This window comes from Ceratotherium simum, chromosome 5, assembly GCF_057802395.1.
Source record: "Ceratotherium simum simum isolate JZ-2026a chromosome 5, ASM5780239v1, whole genome shotgun sequence".
NCBI classification, from domain to species: domain Eukaryota; kingdom Metazoa; phylum Chordata; class Mammalia; order Perissodactyla; family Rhinocerotidae; genus Ceratotherium; species Ceratotherium simum.
In genome coordinates this window covers 91,766,116-91,787,131 of record NC_141904.1, presented here as the reverse complement: position 1 = coordinate 91,787,131, position 21,016 = coordinate 91,766,116, and the positions used below count along the sequence as shown (strand labels likewise).

The 21,016-nt window shown below is 51.0% G+C and overlaps 1 protein-coding gene across 1 annotated transcript in view; it reads right to left on the bottom strand.

The window, feature by feature from the left end:
* PLXNA1 (plexin A1) overlaps nucleotides 1–21,016 on the bottom strand; it is a 331,470-nt gene that overhangs the window by 135,373 nt on the left and 175,081 nt on the right. The window lies entirely within an intron of this gene.

Below are 21,016 nucleotides of genomic sequence, written 5' to 3'. Positions count from 1 at the left end.
CCAAGCTTCCAGGTTCCCTCTGCTTCTCTAATCCTTTTTGGCTCAGAACAATTTCTCTCATTTCTTCCTCAAACTTCTGAGAGATAAAACTGTCAGCAAGTCGAGTCAGGAGCTCTGCTTTTAGCTGGCAGATGCGGCCCCATCACGGTTAGACTCTGCCTGTCTGCATCTCTGTGATCTGTGATGGCATCAGGGGAAGAGTCTCATCTTAAGCAAAGTAATTGCACCCACCAGGAACAAGTAGTTTTAGAATCCACTAGGAGAGGAAATACCTTGGCCTTGTTTCTGAACACTGGACAGGATCACAATACGACTGGTTGTGATCATGGGTGGTAATCACAACACAAATAAGTTAACACCCTGGTGGACGCAGAAAGCCCTCAATCCAGTGGTCAGCTGGCGTAGCAGACAGCTGCTGCTTTTGCCACCCAGCATCTCCCCACTGTCTCTCCTCCAAGTCAGCATGGCCTCCTCCACTCAGCCCGGGTACTTCAGGTGACCCTGCTGGTGACGGAGACTAAGCCAGAAAGTGTGTCTGTCTCCTTGGCCACAGGGGCGGGCGTAGGAAGGCCATGTGCTCTCAGTCCAGGCCATCAGGGTCAAGCAGCAACATCAGGGCACTTCTGTTTCCACTCCTGAGAAAATGGACTCACTCTTGTGGGTGCTGTGATCATCTGAGCCTGGAGCTGCCAAGGGCCACTTTGTGGAACCTGAGAATGGAGCCCACCCGAGAAAGTGGAGCTGCATGGGGTTCTCTGACAAGTGCGTGGAAGACCAGAGTCAAGAAGTGACTGATCTGCTCTGGAGTTTTTGATTCTGTGAGTCAATGTCTCCCTCCCCCTCCCACTTCTCTCTTTTTTAAATTAAGCATTTGGATTGTGTTTTTTTGTCACTTGCAATGGAGAGTCCGCCTTGATGTGGTCCTTACAAAAGGGACTACGTGAGAAAATAACCATGCCACGAGAGTCAGCAACTGGGGGAGCCTAGGGAGAAGCTGTAAAGCAGCCGCCCCTGTGCCAGGGATGATGGCGGGTGGGCCCCCCCATGCAGCGTGCCTCACTGGGTTAGGGCAAGGGACTGGACCTGCCAGCGCAGCGTCCTTCCACAGCCTCAGAGACTGCCCACTGGACATTCACGTCAGGGAGCAATCACAAACTCCATCAGCCCGAGCCGACGTGCCGAGGGGCACCACGGTATCAAATAGTCAAAGAGAAGCCAGCCCAAGAGCTGAGAACGATGTAATTCCCATACACTCAAAGTTGTGTTCTGGAATGGTGGCAACATTACCAGGAGCAATGCTCTGAGGGGTCAAAACACTGTCCAAACTTTGGCAGGGACGAGGGGCTGAGAGGCTACTCCAAATTCTATGAAACAGTCATTCTCACTGTGGAACTATCTTCCTGTCTCTAAACGGGCTGCTTCTGGGGAACCTCTCCGGAGTAGCTGGGCCAGTCCCAAGGATACAAAAGAGTGCCACTGAGGAAAGGGGTCTCCTCTCTGTGGGTGGGGGCCCCAGAGCTCTGTTCTCAATGCAGCGCACATGTGGCTCTGGGGAGTCTGCTGAGCTCCTGCACCTCTGCCATGGTCTCCCTAGATCTCAAGACAGTCCTTTCCGCACTTAACTTTGAAGAGGAACATGAATGTGCACATGGGCTAAAGCTGATAGGGACCCTTTCTGTGCTCATAATTACACAAATATATCAACTGAGAATTTAAAAATACATGTGCTTAGACCTTATTCCTATCCTCAAGTACCTGATACTCCAGCAGGGGAGACATGCCGTAGAGGTGAACACCCTGGTTACCAAAGGACGGGAAGTTCCAGAAGTATTAGACAGGCATTTACAAACAGGGCCAGTGTGAAGGATGGCACCACAGGGTGGGGAAGTGCTGAGAAGGTGGAGGAGGCAGCACTTCAGTGGGCCCTCAGACAAGCAAACCGTGCTCCCTCAGGGTGGAAACCACTGGTTTTGGAGTGGGAGGGACCCAGATCAGCATCCTCGTTTCATCACTTGCTGCCCCGTGACCATGTGCACATAAGCGACCTCTGTGAGCTGAACTGGCCTTCCCTGAGAGTGGAGGTAATGACATTGCCTACCTCACAGGGAGGGCGGTGTGATAGATTGGGAACACATGCCCAGCACAGGGCCTGGCACATTTCAAGGGCTCATAAATAAGTAACCACACGTGTTAACGGTGGCTTTCCAGGTGAGAAGAAAAGGGAATCCCAGAAGGGATAGGCAAGCAGCAAAACAAAACAAGCTTTAATACTGTTCACAATCTCACTTTTTCTGAGGAAGAACAGGAAGGTCCCCATTCCCTTCCTTCTGAAGGACCGTCGAGGGGAATGTGAGCTGGGCTGGCGGCTGGGAGCAGTGGGGGTGATCCTGTGCCGGGCCCACAGCCTGAGGCTTCTTGCTCACAGCTGACAGAGCCTGTGGGAACACTAGGAAAGGCGGTCACTGCAAAACCAACAAAGCAGAACACTGGAGAGAAAGGCTTTTGTAGGGTGCTCCCATACGTCATATGCAATCCTTACCGGAACCCTAGGAGATAGTTTCTGTGTCTCTATCCTACAGACAAAGAGACTGAGGGTCATGGAGGTCAAAAGACTCATCCAAGACCACAATCCTAGTCCGTTGAAACACCAGGACTGTCCATTCAGGGAGGACGCTGGAGTGTCTAAGCTGAGCCTAAGACACCAGTTAGCTGGGGAAAGGAAAGGGAGGAACAATTCAGGTGGAGCAATGGCACGTCAAAGACCTAGGGAGGCAGAGTGAAAGGAAGTCGGAATGGCCAGAGGTTCTCAATACAAATGCAGACAATCTCATCCAATCCTATCAGCCAGACATGCCTGGGAACTTCGTCTCCTTGTTATAGATGAGAAAACAGACTCAAAGATGAAGACTATCCACAGTCACAGAGCCAGGGAGTAGTAGAGGCAAGATTTAAACCCAGGTATGTCTGACTCCCCACACTTTCTCCATCACACAACAGATAGTGAAGCGTCCTGCAGTAAAAAGCCAGTGAAGAGGGGCCGGCCCAGTGGCACAAGCGATTAAGTGTGCGTGCTCCGCTGCGGCAGCCTGGCGTTCGCCGGTTCGGATCCCTGGTGCGCCCACCAACGCGCCGCTTGTCAGGCCATGCTGTGGTGGCGTCCCATATAAAGTGGAGGAAGATGGGCATGGATGTTAGCCCAGGGCCAGTCTTCCTCAGCAAAAAGAGGAGGATTGGCAGATGTTAGCTCAGGGCCAATCTTCCTCACACACACACACAAAAAAAGCCAGTGAAGAATACGAACAGGAGCAAATCAGATGAAAAGGCAGGTCTGCTCTGTCAATGGTGATGCCCTAGTTGAAGAGGAGCGCCCTACCTCCAGCACATGAACTCACAGCACCACCAATGTATTAATCCAAGAGGAGAAAAATAGTCCAGAGTTGCTGTCTGCTGATACAACGACATTCCTGTGAACGGAGCTTGCCCCGCTCACAGCGCTTAGAGATACATGGGATTAATGGCTCCCGAAGCCCTGCCTGCTGGTCTCTCCTCGCTGAACAGATGGCAGCTGCCGGGACAGTGCGAGGTGGGATGGTGGTGAGTGTGAGCACAGCTCTCCCTCCCTCATGGTGCTCTGCTCCCCTTGCCCCCCTGCAGCTCCTGTCCCATTCTCCATGACATGTTCACGCAGGGGTCTGGGCTGACCAACCTTCTGGTGAGATGACCATCTTAAATGGTAGCCCAGGCCATGGCAGCAGGAAGGTGTTTGTTCAGACCATGGCTTGGCTGATAGGGAAAACTGATTCGCCTGGAAGGATATCAGGAAAGCAAGACAGCCCCAGAGTTTCTCACTAGGAAAGAGGTTTCATGTGGTGGAGAGCACCCCTAGGAGGGGAGATGCCCACCACACACACAAACTGTCTCTTTTTCTGGGGTCTCCCATTCTCCTCTGTGCCACAAGCTGCCCGCATTAGAACCATCACATACTAACCAGTCCACACCCCCTTCCAGGCTCAACTGGCCCATCTGCCCCTCCAAAAGCAGTGGCCTAAGGGAACAGGTTTGGTACCAACGGTTCTGAACTTCTCCTCACTCTAGCTGATATGACCAAATGGCAGCCAATCCTCAGCCTGGCTGGTGTGAGAAGACGAGCTGGGCCAATCAGGTTTCTTTTGGGGAATAAGCAGAGAACCAAGTGGCCAGTTGGCAATGGAAGTAACACAACAGGAAGTCATTAGGGTGGGTCAGGGCCAAGGGGAACCAAAGCCATGGGAGAGAAACTCTGAGAGACCAGAGAAAACACAGAGCAGGGCTTGTGGGAGCGAACGCAGCCCAGCACAGAGGGAAGCCGAGAGCCTGCTGGAGCGGCCCAGGGCCCTGCCAACTTCCTGGTTCTAGCTTAAGATAAACTGCCATTTGCTTGAGAAAATCTACCCAATCCATCTAAAACACTTTTCAACAAAGTCCCAAACAGCAGAATAGAGAGAACACATGCCCTCCAGGGTCTAGGGAGTAGAGACTGAAGTTGCCTGAGGCAAGGAAGGATAAAATTGCTTTGAAATTGCCTGTTTTATCTTAAGAAGTAACTTGAATTTTCCATGCTATTCCATAATATCAATGTTTGCTTTAATATAAAAATAGCATTTCTCCCCCCGAAGCTTTATGTAAAATTGATGTTCCAGGAAGATGTGCCCTTTTGTCTGTAGTCTCATATCCTACACCCTGGCAAGTGAGGGGGCAACCCTGGGGGGCACATATCCCCCAGGGTGGGACAAGCCGGCCTGGCAGATCTCTAACGGCCCTCCTAGCTCTCACCTGCACACTGCAAACCAGAAAGCTTGTTAGCGTGCCAGTGCTAGATCTCAGGCACCTCAGAGGCAACAGGTCCCACCTTCTGACCCATCTCAGGTGTGGGCAGTCACGCGGCCACACACACGCAGCTGTTAGTTCCCTCAGAAGGCTTTCATTCGTTCCTTGCCCAAGTGATAAGGTAGGATGCCAGAGGCTGCAGGCAGGGGCAGGGGGTGGTCGGCAAATACAGCAAAGGAACAAGTTTGAGGTCAACAAGAGTCACAGCCTCCTGCGACCAAGCTCCACTTCAATGCCTAACAAGACCTACAAAAGAACACACAGAAGATCTAGCGCTTCTAGGGAAATGCTCTCCAAACGATGGTGGTTTGTTCCGTCGATCAGGACAGGCTTCTCACTGGAACTTGAACACACGTTTCCACTGGCCCAAAGGACATTTTACTCGAATGTCTTGTGTGCTGAACTCTAGTGTGCAGATGGGATAGCATTTCGTCTCTCAGCCAAAAGGGTCTGTCCTCCTTTCTCCCCTGCTGCCCACAGCCCAGAATGATGGATGTGGACAATGAAGCCAATGAAACACAGCCGGCCAGTAGTGGCCATTCCTATCTGTCATCCCGGTCCTCAGCCCCTCAGGAAGCTCTTCCTTCCAAATAGCTCTCAGAGGAGTCCTTCCCTCTCACTAACGCACCGTGCCCTCCAGCAAGTCACCTCACCTCTCCAGGTGCTAGCAAAATGAGGCAATTAGATCACATTGATTTGAAGGATCTTTCCAGCTTGAGGAATCTGTGATTTCAGCTATGCAATCGTTAACAAGAATGAGAAAGGTTTATACACGCTGACAGAGAAAGAACTCCAAGACATATTATTAAAGTGAAAAAAGCAAGCTGCAGAACAATCTCGTACAATTCCATTTGGGTAAAATATAGGCTTGAATATTCATTAAAACTTTAGAAAGGATACCCAAGAAAGTGTTAACAGTGGCCACTCTCTGGCAAGCAGGATAGAGGTTGGCAGAAAAGAGGTGCTCAGTTTTACACCGTCTTACATGTTTCAGCACATAAGGTGCACACGTGACTTTTTAAATTAAATAAACAAATAAGCGGAAAGCACCTCTTGTTCCATGCATGTCAGCAGGGCCTCCAGGTCTCAGCTCACACTGGAATGACAGTTCCCGTGTCTCCTTGCCTGGCTGTGCAGCACTGCCACATGCATCTCACAGAACAACAAGCAGAAACGCTTACCTGGCCACTAGTCTATCAAGACCCTTCCAGGCTTAGCCTCTCAAACACCTATTGGCTCCTTCTGGGTAGGACCCCGGGGGTGCGTGCACCACTCCCTCAGCGGTGGCGGCGGTGAGCCCAGGGCAGGGCCATCGGCGGGCCAGCTGAGCAGGGCTGCACAGGATGCCCAGGACAGTCACCGCATCTTCTCTTTGCTGAAAGGGAGTCTAGTGGGCCCCCAGAACCTCCCAAATCCATGCTTTAAACCACCTCCTCTCAGGGGAGTTCAGAGTCTGTCCCCAGACAGATCGCACCTGCTAGCTCCAGAGGGTCATTCCCTGGGCAGAGCTCCCTATAGGCTCGAGCCTTCACAGTCTGGAGCCCTGCTATCACTGCACTGGCATCATTTTATTTTTTGTAACAGAAACAAAGAACCTGGGCTCATTGGATCAATGGCTGTTATAGTAACTCTTGAGCAAGAAATAAGAACAATTAGCATGCTCAGTGTCTGCCTTGCCCTCATCCAAGGTAGGCCAAAGCAGTGGAAGCAGCATCGCCAGTTCCCACAAGGTTAGACAAAGCGGAGAATATGAATGAACTACTCAGGGCGACAAGATACCTCAATGACGGAAAGATGAGGGAAAAATCTCCTATACCCAGGAGTCTAAATGATTATCTACGCTCTATTCAAAGCTTAGAGATCACTCAATTAAAAACAAATCAGAGACTGTTTTCAGAAAGTCTGAAGAGACTTTCAGGCAATAAGAGCTATTTGAGAAAAGGAAAATCTGTCCCAATCAGCAGTACTTTCACCCGAGACCGACAAAACAGAAGATAGCAGTGTCAGGGACGAGGAACGGACACTTTGCATTACATTGGAGGAATGGGTTCACTTTCAGGCCTCGAATCTAAGAGGAACAAACTATGATGGCTCCTGAGGAGGGTGGTGACCAGCATCATGAGGTTTCTAGAACTTGTATCTCATGAAAATGAGAATAAGGGTTTGGAGTCTGGAGAAAGGTGGTTATACAGAGAAGGCAAGGGGCCGTGAATGTGACAGTCAGTATTGTAAAGGCTGGATGTGGACAGGGATAGACCTGTGTGCCTCCAGAGGGCAGAACCAGAACTGTTTAGTAGAATTTCCAAGGATGCCCAACATAGAAAAAGTTCTAACTATCAGAGCTCAAGAGCAAAGAAACAAACTACATTCTGAAGTTGTGAGTACCCTACAGTGGGAAAGATCACGGCCAGGGGCCATTTGCCGGGGATGCTGTGGAAGAATGTTCTGGACAGTCAGAGGCTAGGCTGCATGATTTCTACGGATAGGATTCCCAGCTTGGTTATGAAGTTTTCATGGCTTTTGTACCAGGTTTCGCAGTCTTTGGGGACACTGCACCTCAAGTGAAGAATGGCCAGTTCACCATGACAGAGACTTCCAGGTTTGTGCAAAAACAGGGCCCACTGGGTTGGCCCCGTGGTATAGTGGTTAACTTCAGCGAGCTCCACTTCAGCAGCCCAGGTTTGCGGGTTCAGATCCCAGGCACGGACCTATGCCACTCATTGGCCATGTTGTGGCGGTGACCCACATACAAAACAGAGGAAGACTGGCACAGATGTTAGCTCAGGGCGAATCTCCCTCGGCAAAAAACAAACAACAACAGGGCCCACTGCTGGAGCTGAGCTTGCACTGAGAAGGGTGTGATGGCAGTCCTCCAGAGAAGGGATGAGCTGTGACGGGGGCAGAGCGTGCCCCGCATGTCTGGCCCAGAGCAGAGGTGTGGCAATGAGGAAAGCAGACAACCACGCGGGCTGCAAGACGCAGCAGCTGACACCAGCCTGGACCTAGGCCCCTGCAGGGTCTAAGCCACTGGTGTTTCTCAGGGCGCTCCAGCACAGCTACAAGCACGGGTGCTTCCCAAATGCCCGGTAGCTTAGATTCCTCTGCCCCAGGACACATGGCAGGGGCTCCGAGTGGTTGGGGGCTAACGCTTTCATGGATGCTCTGGAACAGGGCTAGCTCTAACTTCCATACCCCACAGCCCCAAGCCTTCCCTTTTCCCCAGACACACACTAGGTCAGGACAAGAGGCTAAAGCCATCCTTGACCCCGCTCTTCTCTCCAATTTAACCCCTCAAACCCATCACTAAACCTAGTCGCTCTAACGTCAAACACATTTCAAGTCCAACCACCTCTCACCACCCCATGCCCTCAACCCTGGTCCCAGCTGTCATCATGTACCTGGATGACTAATCCAAGAGCCTCCAAACTGGTCTTCCTGCTCCCAGACTGGCCCTACCAGTTGATCCTCCTCGCAGCCATAGCCATCTTCCCAGAGTGCAGTCACATCTGCTTACAGCATCCTAGTCACTTCCCACCCCTTCAGGATGACATCAGACTGCTTCCCCATCACCTACTGAGGCCTACCTAGCTGGCTCCTCCTCCTAGCTGGCCTCACCCCCCAACTCTCCTCTCCCACTGGGCTCTGGCCACACTGGCCTCTCTCTCTCCTGTGGACATGCAAGTTCATTTCTACCTCAGGACTTTTCAATTAGCTCTTCCTTCTGCTAAAAGACCTTCTCATAGCTCTGACCCAGATTTGCTCCCCAGACCTTCCTAGAGCTCTGATCCAGATCTGTTCCCCCAAACCTTTCCAGAACTCTCATCTAGATCTAGAACTCTCATCTAGAGCAGAACTCTGATCTAGATATGCTCCCCCAGACCTTTCCAGAACTCTGATCTAGATCTACTTCCCCAGACCTTTCCAGAACTCTGATCTAGATATGCTCCCCCAGACCTTTCCAGAACTCTGATCTAGATCTACTTCCCCAGACCTTTCCAGAACTCTGATCTAAACCTGCTCCCCCAGATCTTTCCATGACTGCCACCTTCTCCTCATTCAGTTATAAATTCAAATGTCATTTTCTTAAGGAAGTCCCCACAGACCAAGTTAACTCAACACCCTCAGGCCCTTCCTAACACTGCACTCCTTATTGTCCTTAGAACACTCAGCAGCACCTGAAGTTCTGTTTCCTGGACAATGAAACACTGTCTTGTTTATTGCTAATGCCCCAACACCCAGAACGCTGCCTCGCATACAGTAGCTGCCAAGTAAATTAACCTCCTCCCATCTCTTCCCCTGGCCAAATCACAGTTCCGCGGACACTTCCTGAAAAGCCCTCACCTCTTCCTTTCAAGAAGTTCGCAGCCTCCAGCCAGAGCTTCTGCTCTCTCCCATCTCCCTCATCCCTCCCAGCTCCCTTATGAGACATGTGGGTAAGGTTATAGCCCTGGGGTGGGGTAGGGATAGAGAAAAAGGCTAGCTGAGAGCCACTGCTCAGAAATATATCTGGAAAAATCAAGGCACCAAAAGAGAGGTCACTTACTAAGTTCTACAAGTCATCAAAAAATCTTACAGTCTTGATTTAAGAGTTCGTACAGAAGGTGTAGCCCAGTGCTTTCAAACTCGGCCTAAAGAGCTGTTGTTCAAATGACTCTCTTCCTCAGAAGCCTGACACGGTACAGCAATGCAGGGGCGCTGCTCTGTGTGAGGTGGGGTGAAGGACTCTGCTGCCTGGGAGTCTCGAGAGCTAGTGCGCAGTGTGCAGGTGGGGAGTTACCACCTCCTCGCAGCCCTGTGGGACCACAGCAATCAACAGAGAGCCAGAGCTGACTCTGAGCCCTGCTGCCTATGTGGGGCGGGTGCCAGCCTGGGACACTGTCGCGCCTCAAGCCCTTGCTCAGCTCTTTATTATTTCTCCAAACTGCTGACAACTCTCGGGTTCCCTGTTGGTAGCAGGGCTTCTCTCAGCCACACAGAAAATCCACCCATTTTCCAAGCAGCTGGCACATGATCCAGGGAAGCCCCAGCAATGAGCTGAGCGCCTCTGGGGTCACTGCAAAGTCCCTTTGACTGTCCCTGGCCACATGGGCTGGGCAGGCAGCAGGAGAAACAGCAGCCGCGAGGAGCCTGTTGCCTTGACAGAGCACCTGCCCACGCTGTCAGCGTGCCTGGTGAACTGTTAACCCAGGGCCAGCCGATCCAGCCCCTTTGCTAGTCCCTCCACCTGCACTACCAGCAAACCCACAAACATGAGCTGGGTCCCACCAGCCACTCCCCCTACAGTGCTTTCTATGGACCTAGCTGGACACCGGCTGTTCACTGGGGTTGCTGTGGCAACAGGCTCCTTCCTATAATGATGTTCCTGCCACTCATGGAGTCCCTCAGCTCTGGAGAATCTGTGAGAAGGAGGTACGGAAAGGCAGAGGAAAAGAATGAGGCAGTGGTGGAATATTCTGCTCCAAGGCTCCCAGCCAGGAACAGACAGGAACGTGGGGTCCTGAGGTGGCTCATGAAGAGGCAGGTGCGACTAGCATGGTCTGCTCAGGCCGGCACCTGGGCTGGGGCTGCACGACTCTGGTGGAGCCGTGGTCATGGCCAGTGAGCACTGATGAGCATGGGTACAAAGGGGCAGCGGGTTCTGGAACCACCAAGGCCCAAGGCAGGTCACCCCTTTAAAGCTGGATACAGCCGTGGCGGCAACCGGTGTTGGGCCCTGCCACACCTCATCCTCTGAAGGGGATGGTGGCAGGGCACGATGGCCTGCCACTTCCAGCCTGGCCCCTTCTCACTGACACCCCAACAGCTGGCACAGTGACCTTTCAGACACCAAGGCCCTGACCCACAATGACCTCCAGAATGAAGCCCATGCCCCTCAGTGCCCTTGCAGCCTTGCTCTGGGCCCTGTCTCCCATTCCACCCACCCGAGGGGGTTCACACCACTGCGCCTTGACAGGGCTAATTCCTAGACCTTCTTTACAGCCGACCTCTGACATCACCTCCTTCAGGAAGCCTCCACTGGCCTGGCAGAGCCAGTCAGTCACTCTGGGCTTTTGTTTCCTCCACCGTGGAGTGCACCCGTTCGTGCTAGAACATGCTGGTCACCTGCACTTCCACTGGGCTGCCAGGCCCCTGCAAGCTGTGGACCCTGTCTCCCCTGTCTCCACATCCTGGTGCAGAGCAGACCGGGAGGCCTGCCGTAACCGAGCTCATGCGCCTCCCCATGGGCGCTGCGCTTTCATCTCACTGTGGCCAGGTGCTGCACAGTGACACGGGGCCGACGAAGTCCCAGCTGATCCACGTGGTCACTGCCACACACACAGGGCCTACTCAGACCCTGTGCTGAGGCATCTCCACAGGGGAAGCACACAGCCCGGCCCTGTGGCAGGTGAAGGAAGCACAACTCCTGGGATGCACATAGGAAGCAAGTCTATTTTTGTCTCCATCATCCCTCTAGGTTTACTCAGTAGAGGAGGGCTGTCTCCTGTGCCTGTGTGAACACTTGGGCAGCCCACAGGACTTTCCTGCTAACTTTTAGCACATCGTCTCTCTTGGGTACCTGAAATGTCCAGCCCCACATAATCTTTCCCAGAGTATCTCCCAACCCCGCCTAGCGGTCCTGACCCCTCTAAAATGGGAGTGCATGGAGGCAGCAGAGGCCACACACTGAGCACTGGGCTTCTGAGCTCATCCCCCATCCACACACCTCCCCCAGGCCTCACTCCTCCACCTCTGGCCCCTGCCAAGCCCTCCCAGCACTGCCTACATGGCAGAGCTGCATCTCCAACTCAGCCCCTAGGAACCCAGGGGCACCCTGCCTCTCTGTTGGGCTCTGTGGCCTCCAGGAAGCCCTGTCACACAGGGGAGGCACAGCCCCTCAGAACCCAGCATGCAGTGGGGTGTGGAAATGTCTCTGATTAATTTCAGCAATATTAATTGGAATGCAGCCATTGGCACAGTACCTGGTAGAGAAGAGCAACTCAATATCTGCTGAATGAGGAATAGTTAAATGGACAAATACAATTAGGTGCAACAGAAACGGAATTTTCAATTGTGCTTTAGCTCCGAGGTTAGATAACAGAATATGTTTCAAGGGGCTCTTTATCAGTTAGGATTAGATTTGGCTACAGATAACAGAAAGCCTACAGTCACAGTGGCTCAAATCACATGGAAGTCCTTTCCCCTCTCATAAAAGAAGCCAGATGCAGGCAGTCCCGGTGGCTCAGGCTCCCTCCACCTTCTGCTCTAGCATCCTGAGTGGCCTCTGATGCTACAGTCGCCTTTCCTTGAGGAAAGGGTGCTGGAGCTCTACCATGTGGGTAGGAGACATGTGGATTAGTGAGTGGAGAGAGTAATGCTCCCAGATTTCAATTGGAGTCTCCCCCTCAGCCCTGCCTCCTGCTAGCTGGTGGGTGTGTGTGTGTGTGTGTATATATGGGGGTTAGGGAGGACATTTGACCCGAGCCCTAAGTTCATGCATGAAGATGCCTGCCACACAGAGCTGTTGTCAGGATGCGATCAGAACATGATGCAAAAGTGCTCTGTCAAGAGCAAAGTGCCGTGGAGATTCTGGCTGCGGAGCTAACAGATAGTCTTGGCCCTCCAGCATGGACAGCCCTCTGATGTAAACCCTGACTCTGCCTCAACTCTTTAATTCATTGTTTCAGGTACTTACAAATTAATTTCTTTAACCAATCAACTGTTGGTAATAATAATTAGAATGACAGCTGCAATTCATTTAACACCTGCTATTGGCAGGCCCTAGAGTGGACACACATCAGAAACTGTCTTCTTTTCTCCTCACAATAATTGGTAAGGAAGTGATGTTACCTCCACGTTATACAAGAGCAGCTTGAACCTTCCTAAGGCAACATCACATGCCCAGGGTTTCTGGAACAGCCAGGACCAGATCTAATCATACTGGCCACTGTATCCTAGGAGGTGTCCCCACTCCTTGTACAGACAGCTCCCTGACCCCCAGAGGCTGCTGCAGTATGCTGCATCGGTATATGTTGCTCGTGGGGACAGATGGTCTTTTGAAATTTTCTAAATTTATTAGTTATTTATTTAACTTATTTTTGGTCTCCTAAGTCAACCTTAGAACCTTTCAGACCACGTGCTAGCCATGGCATTGCCCCCTATCCTCATGCTCTCCGCTCCTTTCTTCTTTGATTGAGTTTCTGAAAGTCACCCATCCCAGCACGACTGGGGGCCGTGGTTTTCTAATCCCAAGCCTGTTTTATTTATGAGATATTGCTTATTAGCTATCTCTACATATGCTGGCCTGTATTTGCTGATATTAAAACAGAACCTTTTAAAAAACACCTTTTGAACCCCCCAAACATCAGGCTTATGTTAAATCTATGTAGATTTCCTCAGTACCTGCGACATTTCCTGCTTGCATTTGCACAGCCTGGAGAGCAAATATACACTGATGGTTACAGATTTATCTTCTCTTCTGCTCTCGTTTATGGAGTTCATGTCTGAACTCATCTAGGTATTCGCTTTTTAGAAGAAGCAAAGTACTTATTTCAATCTGTTACTTTTCTTTGTGTCAAGTTTACAAAATAATTCTTTGGTGGAGAAGAGCTCAGGTGAGAGGCGCTGTAGTTGAGTCCTAGCTCACTCCCTTCCCAGCTCGGAGCCTCAGGCGCCCTGTCTGGGGAATGGCATGGACTATACGGAGGCACCTTGGGGCTGCCACAGAGTACGTGCTCAGAACAGGCGAACTCCCTTTCCTGTAGCCTGGGCAGCATCCTGCAAAAAGGAAATCTTTTCCAAAAAAGTCTTTTACAGCCTTTAGTAAACAGCAAGAATCTTGTATGTACTTAATATTTAATTGAGTTAATTAGTAATTTTTACAATAAAGGAGAGAGTTGTTTTTAACTTAGGTAATAATTTATACAACATGTACACTGAGATATGTTATCCCCACAAAGCCAGCTACCCACTAACATTTTGAATCTGTTCTAAAATTAGAAACAGGAATCCACAGGAGCTGACAAACACAGGTAAAGAAAATTTACCTGTGTGAAGAAAAGGAGAAACAAAAGTAGGTTTGAAGTTTTCACCGAGAATTGACAATAGGAACTGAACTTGTTTCAAATTATTTTGGGTAACAGAGAGGGTCCCTGAGAGAGGTGGGCGCAGAAAGCGGTGATGGAAAGTGTGCCCAGCAGTTTCTCTTCTCCTTTTTTTTAACCCTTTCTTCCTTCAATTTTCTTAAAAATCAAAGTCTCAAACCACAAAATATCACACAGCTAGGAAACTTAATACAAAGGACCAAGTTTTAGTGTCCCGCTATAGTTCTAAATTTTGAAATGGAAAAGTCCAATTTTTCAGAAGTCAGTCATCTTTGGGGAGCCTGAATGTGGCGCCCGGTGCTCAGGGGTGTGTTCAGTGCTGGGTGTGCTATGGCCGGTGTTTCCTGACTTCCTCTCCTTCCACTTCGAGGGCTAGAGGAGGTGCTTGGTGAGCCCGTGCTGACTGTGAGGCCAGTTACTCAACGTGCCTGGCGTCTCGGGGCAAGCACACGGAACACCAAAGTGAGACACATCCCCAGGCCCAGATCCACACCCCCACGTGGAAAGAAAGGCCTTGAGGTTAGACAACTGGAGTCTGCACAGCCAGCTGGTCCTTCTAATAGGTTCCTTGTGCAGTCTTGAGTTTTGAACACTCTGTTTCAAGGCGTGGAGCCTCCACCAGCAACTTTGAGAAACTGTTCTTTGGTCAGAGTTGTGACCTTCAGGTACTGGGAACACTGAAATTTCCTTCTCCTTCCTTTGAATCCTGTCCTAGCCCCACTCTCTTGTTCTTCCAGCTTCCTCCACTTCTTGGCAGAGAGAACTGATAGCCCCGTTTTGCTAAGATCCCTAGTATCTACACATTGGCCTGGATTCCTCTGAAGAATCCAGCACCTCAGTGGAAACTAATTTTAAAACACATATTAAAAATCAGTTGAATCACAGTTTGAAAAATATTTTGCATAAAATTTCTTGTTCAGGGCCGGCCCCGTGGCTTGGTGGTTAAGTGAGCGCGCTCCACTGCTGGCGACCCGGGTTCGGATCCCGGGCGCGCACCGACGCGCTGCTTCTCCGGCCATGCTGAGGCCGCGTCCCACATACAGCAACTAGAAGGATGTGCAGCTATGACACACAACTATCTACTGGGGCTTTGGGGGGAAAAAGTAAATAAATAAAATCTTTAAAAAAAAAAAAAATTTCTTGTTCAAAATGTAACTGTTTGCAGTAAAAGATATGAACTATTTCGGAGAGTAATGTAAGCTAATTTGTGAAATCTCAGGAAGGCGGCATATATCTAAAGAACAAATACTCTATTTAAACCCCAGTAGCACCTCATCTGTTGTCAGCAGCCTCTGGAGAGAAAGAGACTTTCTTTCCTTTGGGTGGAAGGGGAAGTTACTGCCCCATGACTCACATATAAAAACCAATGGGAATTTGCGTGTCCTCTGTTGCCTTGCCACTGTCATTCTCTTTGGCTACCCCTAAATGAGAAGGGGTGTTGGAAGGAGTCAGAACCCCTAGGAGGGCTGGTGTCAGCAGGAGACGTGGAGAGAATTGCAAGAACGAGAAGTAGAAGGGCCCATGCTGCCAGGATGTGAAGTCCTGGGACCAAAAACCCAGGAGGAATCAAATTCTGAGCTAAAAATGAGGGTGAGTGGGGAGAAATACTGTCGGTAATGCTAGAAATAAGGTGAGGTCTCGGATAGGAGTGATAAAAGTTAAGGGTGGGAGAGGTTGCCCAATTGTATTGATTTCTTTAAAAGCTTGCTTGATGAATACTGTTTAAACGTATTTATTAAAACACCTGAATTTAAACACCATTGCCAAGGCCCATTCTGTTTTGAAAACAGAAGCTCTAAGCTAACGAACTTTCATAGAAATAAACAAAGCTATACGCCTAAGTAGAAACATGTCAACCCTGCCTCTGTTACAAAAGATCGCTCCCAGCGCCACGCTGGACTTCCAAACAAGTGGACTTATGGGCAGTCTTTTGGAGCAGTCTGTTAGGTTCTGAGCTCATATTCCAAAACAGGGAGAATGCCGGCTCCCCCCTCCCAATCCAGTTGATAGACATATTGTATTCTGTTTTGGGACTGCTAAGGTATTTTGCTCCCTCCAATATCTGCTTCCTAACCTGTCTCAAGTAGTTTTTCCTGGAGGTGAAATGAGCATCCTCAGCTCATCCTTGTGTGGAACATCACTGGTCAGTCTGCAAATGATTACGCACATCAGACCACCTGTGCTGCACAGACAGATGAGGCTGGCGAGGGAGGGCTGGATGATCCTGGGGTTAGCAACTTGCTCCTGTGTAGCTTGGTCCTTCAGGGGCACAGGAAAGGTGTGTGGTCCTGTTTGCTTCCCCACACCCTCATCCACTTCCAAGTAGGTAGAGTCTCTCACCTGTTAGGAACTGTGTTTGACCTTATACCCACTTGGTACAAGGTACAGAAGCTACAGCATCCACACTGCCCAGCCCCTGGCTCAAGGGGACAAGATGACTGCAAATCACCTGCGCTCAGCAGCCTTTGCAGTGCCAGGTGCAAGGCCAGGTGCTGGGGGGAGGGGAGTGGTCAATAAGACCTGAGTCCTGCCCTCCAGTTGACCGCCTATGGGGAGAAGATGAACAGATTCTTGCAATGGCATGTGATGAGGACAGCCACGGTCAGTAGGAGGTAGCCCAGAGGAGGCTGTGTCTGAACCCTTCCTGAAGGAGGCAGCATCTGATCTTGTCTGGAAGATTCAGTGAGTTGAGCACATAGCCATTTAGAAACGAACATTTACTGGACACCTATGGTATACCAAGGGGTACTGAGAAGACTCCAACAGAGCTCCCGCCAGGAGCACGGAGTCTTAACACGAAGTGAGGTGGAGGTGGGGGACAGGATAGGAGCCCAGGAGGGGTACATGGAGGTATGGGGGCTTTTTCCTCCTCAGGGGGTCATGAGAGAAGATGGTGCTTGAGCCCAGTACGGAGGCGTGTATTGGTGCTGGCTAGAAGGTTGGGCTGGGGCAGAGGAGTTGTGTGTCAGGCCCAGGGGGATGCAGGAGCATGGAGAAGTGAGGCGGCATGGCACGCTATACAGTGTGAGACGGTGAGCATGGGGGCAGGGGAGCAAAAGGCCAGCAGAGGATATGAGAGTGGGACAGGCAGGCTAATGTTGGCAAGCAGTTGAGGTGGACTGGCTAACATAAGCAAGAAGGAGTTTCCTGAAAGACCACGTGCACTCCCAGAATGGGCAGGAAGGTGGGGAGCGAGGCTTGGGCATGTTGGGGGACTAGGGCAGCCCCAAAGCGAGAAGCAGCCGTGGGGAGGGAGGCGCCGACAGAGAGGGGGTTGCCAGCTGCTCTCCGACTGCGTGCCCCTTGCTCAAAGTTCCAAGTGCAAGGAGGGGACGACAGTGGCCTTGCCTGGGTCATGCAGGCCCCTGATTAAAATCCCTCCAGACCACATCCAATGGGAATAGGCAGTTCTAGTACCGAGTTCAAGGTGGAGTTAAGTCAGGGAAAGGGATGCCGGGCAATCTGAGTCCTAGCCTGTCCCTGCAGTATTAACTAAGAATCCAGGTGAAGGGCCCGCCCCCTACCGTCTTTTATTTTTCTCTCCTTCCCCTGCTGCCCTGAATGTCTCTCGGGCCCAAGTTTCTTTGTGCACTGGGAATAGAGAACCAGCCCACCTGCCATGGAGGATGGTCCAAGAATACCTAAAGAGAGCAGTTCTCAAACTGTTTGGTTTCGGACTCCTTTACACTCACAGAAATTATTGAGGACCCCAAAGAGCTTTTGTTTATATGGGTGATAACTATCAATATTTACCATACTAAAAATTGAAACCGAACACTTCAAAATAGTTTATTTATGCATTTTAAAATAACAGTAATAAACCTATTGTTAATATACATAACATTTTTAATGAAAAAATAACTATTTTTCAAAAAAAGAGTTCAGTGAGGAGAATGTCATTGTTTCAAAATTTTGCCTATCTCCATGTCTGGTTTAATAGCAAGACAGCTGGATTCTCTGAACTCAGTCTGTTGTCATCTACTGTTTGGTTGAAGCATATGAAGAAAATCTGGCCTCACACAGATACACAGTTGCCAAAGAAGGAGCTTTGGATCTCCCAAAAGGGTCTCAGGCACTCTCCAGGGGTCTCCAGCCCACACTTTGAAATCTCTGCTTGTGGTTAATGGGGGGAAGCCCTTCGAGACAGCAGGGTGCTGTGTGCTGCCAAGATGGGCACAGCGTCCCCCTCCAGTTACTGAGCTTCCTCCTTTCTTGTTCCCCCAGGACCTGGCTGGGAGGGGTCCGAGGTCCACTCTGTTTATCTCCCCTCAGGAGAGCTCAGTGGTGGCACACGAGGGCCCCTTTTATCTGCCCTGTGCCACCCTGGACTTGTTTGCATTCTGACTCCACTTCCCTTGTCTCTTCTGTTCCCGAGCCCCACCGCCTGCCTGCTCCCTGCTTCTCAGCACACCTTTTCCTGGTGACTGCATAGAGAGAACGCACAGCGTTGAGGTGAAGGTCAGGAACCAAGGGAGGAGCCGTTGTACCACATGGGTCCTGCCTCATGCGTCCTCGGCACTCTCCTGAGCCGCCACTGAGAATCTAGGAGCTAGGAGGTACCTCAGGAGCTTCTCACCCTTTCTCGCCAGGAGAGTACCCCTGTCGTGGATTCAGCCTCACTGTGGTGGGTACCGGCCCCTCACGGTTCCCTCCCAGCCCCACCTCAGCCCCTCATCTCATCAACCCTGCAGTCTCCTTTTTACTTTCCTCAGTTGCTCCTTGGCTTAACGAGTTGTCAGCTCGAACTGGTCTAGGATTTGTTCCTGTTTCTAATAGCATGAGGAAGATTTATCCTCCCCAAAGTTTGATGAAAATCCTGTCTGGAGTTTCTCAAATTTGGTATCTGCTTTGGGTTTGAGCTTTATACTCATTCCTGGTCTTCATGCTGTGAATCAGCACGGTAAAAGGGAAAACCATCTACTTTAGAATCAGCTAGATGCAGCTATTCTAGATGCTTCAGAATAGCACCCCCACAATGCTGCTTTAGTGACCATGTAACCTCAGGCAAGCCATTTACCCTTCTGAGTATCATTTTTTACAATCTATAGAGAGGGGCTGTTAATAATTCCTACCTTACAGCACAGTCATAAGGATTAACAGCCCAGCACATAAGTGCCTAATACATGGTAACTTCCGCTGCTGTTATCATCATTTTCTCTTTCATTCAGGGATTCCCTGGCTTCTTGAACTGAGCCATCACTTCTATCAGTCACTGTGGATGTTCTGGCGATGTCCCAGTGTCAGAAGATCTAAGCTGGTTCCCACACAAGAGGCTCTAGCTTACTACTGCTATCCTGGTGTGAAGGCCCAAGAAAATGGCTTCCAGAAAAGTCCAGCGAGTTGCCCAGTGTACCAGGAATGCAATGGCTTGAAACCCAGGCCTTCTAACTCTGGGCCTCTCATTCCCAGCGATCCTGTGCTCTGGATTGCAAATGACTCCAGACTCTGACCAAAACACTGGTGTCACCCATGTTGCCCTAGGCTGCCAGGGGCCTCCTGCAAACACTGTGCACTGGGCCACTTTGGACCAGTCACAGTCCTAGGGGTGAGGGGTAAGGCAGCCAAGCAGTCCATGGTGTCCACTCAGCCAGGGCAGCCTTGGAGCTGAACGAGCATTGCGAACACAGAACAGCATGAGCCTGGTCAGAAACTGCTGGTTGCCAACTCAATATCCATTCTTACTTTCTTCTCTGCTGTTAGAATGCCAGTTTTATTTGGGGTGGCAAAGCCTCCCGCTAATGTCTACTTCCTAGCCTCTCTGCAGCTGAGGTGGCCTTGTGACCTCATTCTAGCCTGGCACACATCAGTCCCTGGCCTCTTCTCAGAGCACTTTTCAACCTTACTGTGTCACTGAGCGATACAGCCGGCTCCCCACCAGCTCTCCTTGGCCAATCAGAGAAGGCAGGGTCTGAATCTTATTCAACATTGTGTCTGCAGCTTCCAGCACACAGCCTGGCACTTAGTAAGAGAGAGGGTAAATGGGATGGATGAAAGAAAAGAAATTCCTAGTGTGACCAATGCACAGCTTTGCCTTGGGTGAGCCCTGCCCAGGCCATTTAGCACTTTCTCAGGCATGCTGCAACCCTAGACAAGGCACTTTTGTCAGGAGCTGGGGTGCTGGCTCTCTGCCTGGAGGCAGACCTACTTCCTAACCCAGGCCAGAAATAGCCAGGCCTCCCTCACCTCTGTGAGGCCCTAGGGGCCCGTGAGCACGGCCAGTTCAGGCAGTGAGCAGCAGATATTATCTCTGGTGTGCCAGAGACCTAGGGCTTCAGCTAATGCAGCATCACTCTGAGGCTTGCTGCTAGAGTCAGGAGGCAGGAAGTGGCTGGAGCAGAGGGTATCTATCCAAGCACACCTGCCCTTGACCTCACGACATTTCCAATTCCCTGCTCAGGTGCAAAAGGGCCTCTCCCTTTCAGCAGAGTGGCCCTGAGGGGGAATTAAAAGGGAGGACCTCTTAAGGGGTGGGGAGGGTTCAGCACAGTGGGCCCCCACAGGTGGGTGGGATAGGAGGGTGTGGTACTCTCTTGGGAGAGGTCAGCCAAGAGCTGCTGGCTGGGGCTCCTGTGCCTCTCAGCCCTCCCCCCAGGAGCAAAGGGAAAGGCCTCTCTTGCCCCCACTCCTGGATCTGAGGAGGGATGGCAGCGGGCACGGGAGCCTACCCTGAGCGTCCTTCCCTTGGCATCGCTGGCCTGCCTGCTCCTGAGCAGAGAAGAGGCCCAACCACCGTGCCTGCTCCCCTGCACCATCCCTCACCTCTCAGGACTTGCCTGGGTCTTCCTACCTCCTTCAGCCTGGCTGCCTCAACTCCCATGGACTCCTGTGTCTGTCCTCAAGTCACCCTGTCCCAAGGAGCGAGCCTCCCCTTCCCACTATTTTGACCCAATAAGTGCTTGTTAGGCATGAACTGTGGATCTAGCACTATGCCCAGTACAACGGCAACACTGGCAGCTAGACAGTACCTCTGCTCCCCCAGAAGTTGGCCAACTTGAACCTGCCAGGAGAGCCCACCTGGACTTCAGAGCCACCCCCCTCTATACCCATGAAGCCCATTTCAAAGGGGGATC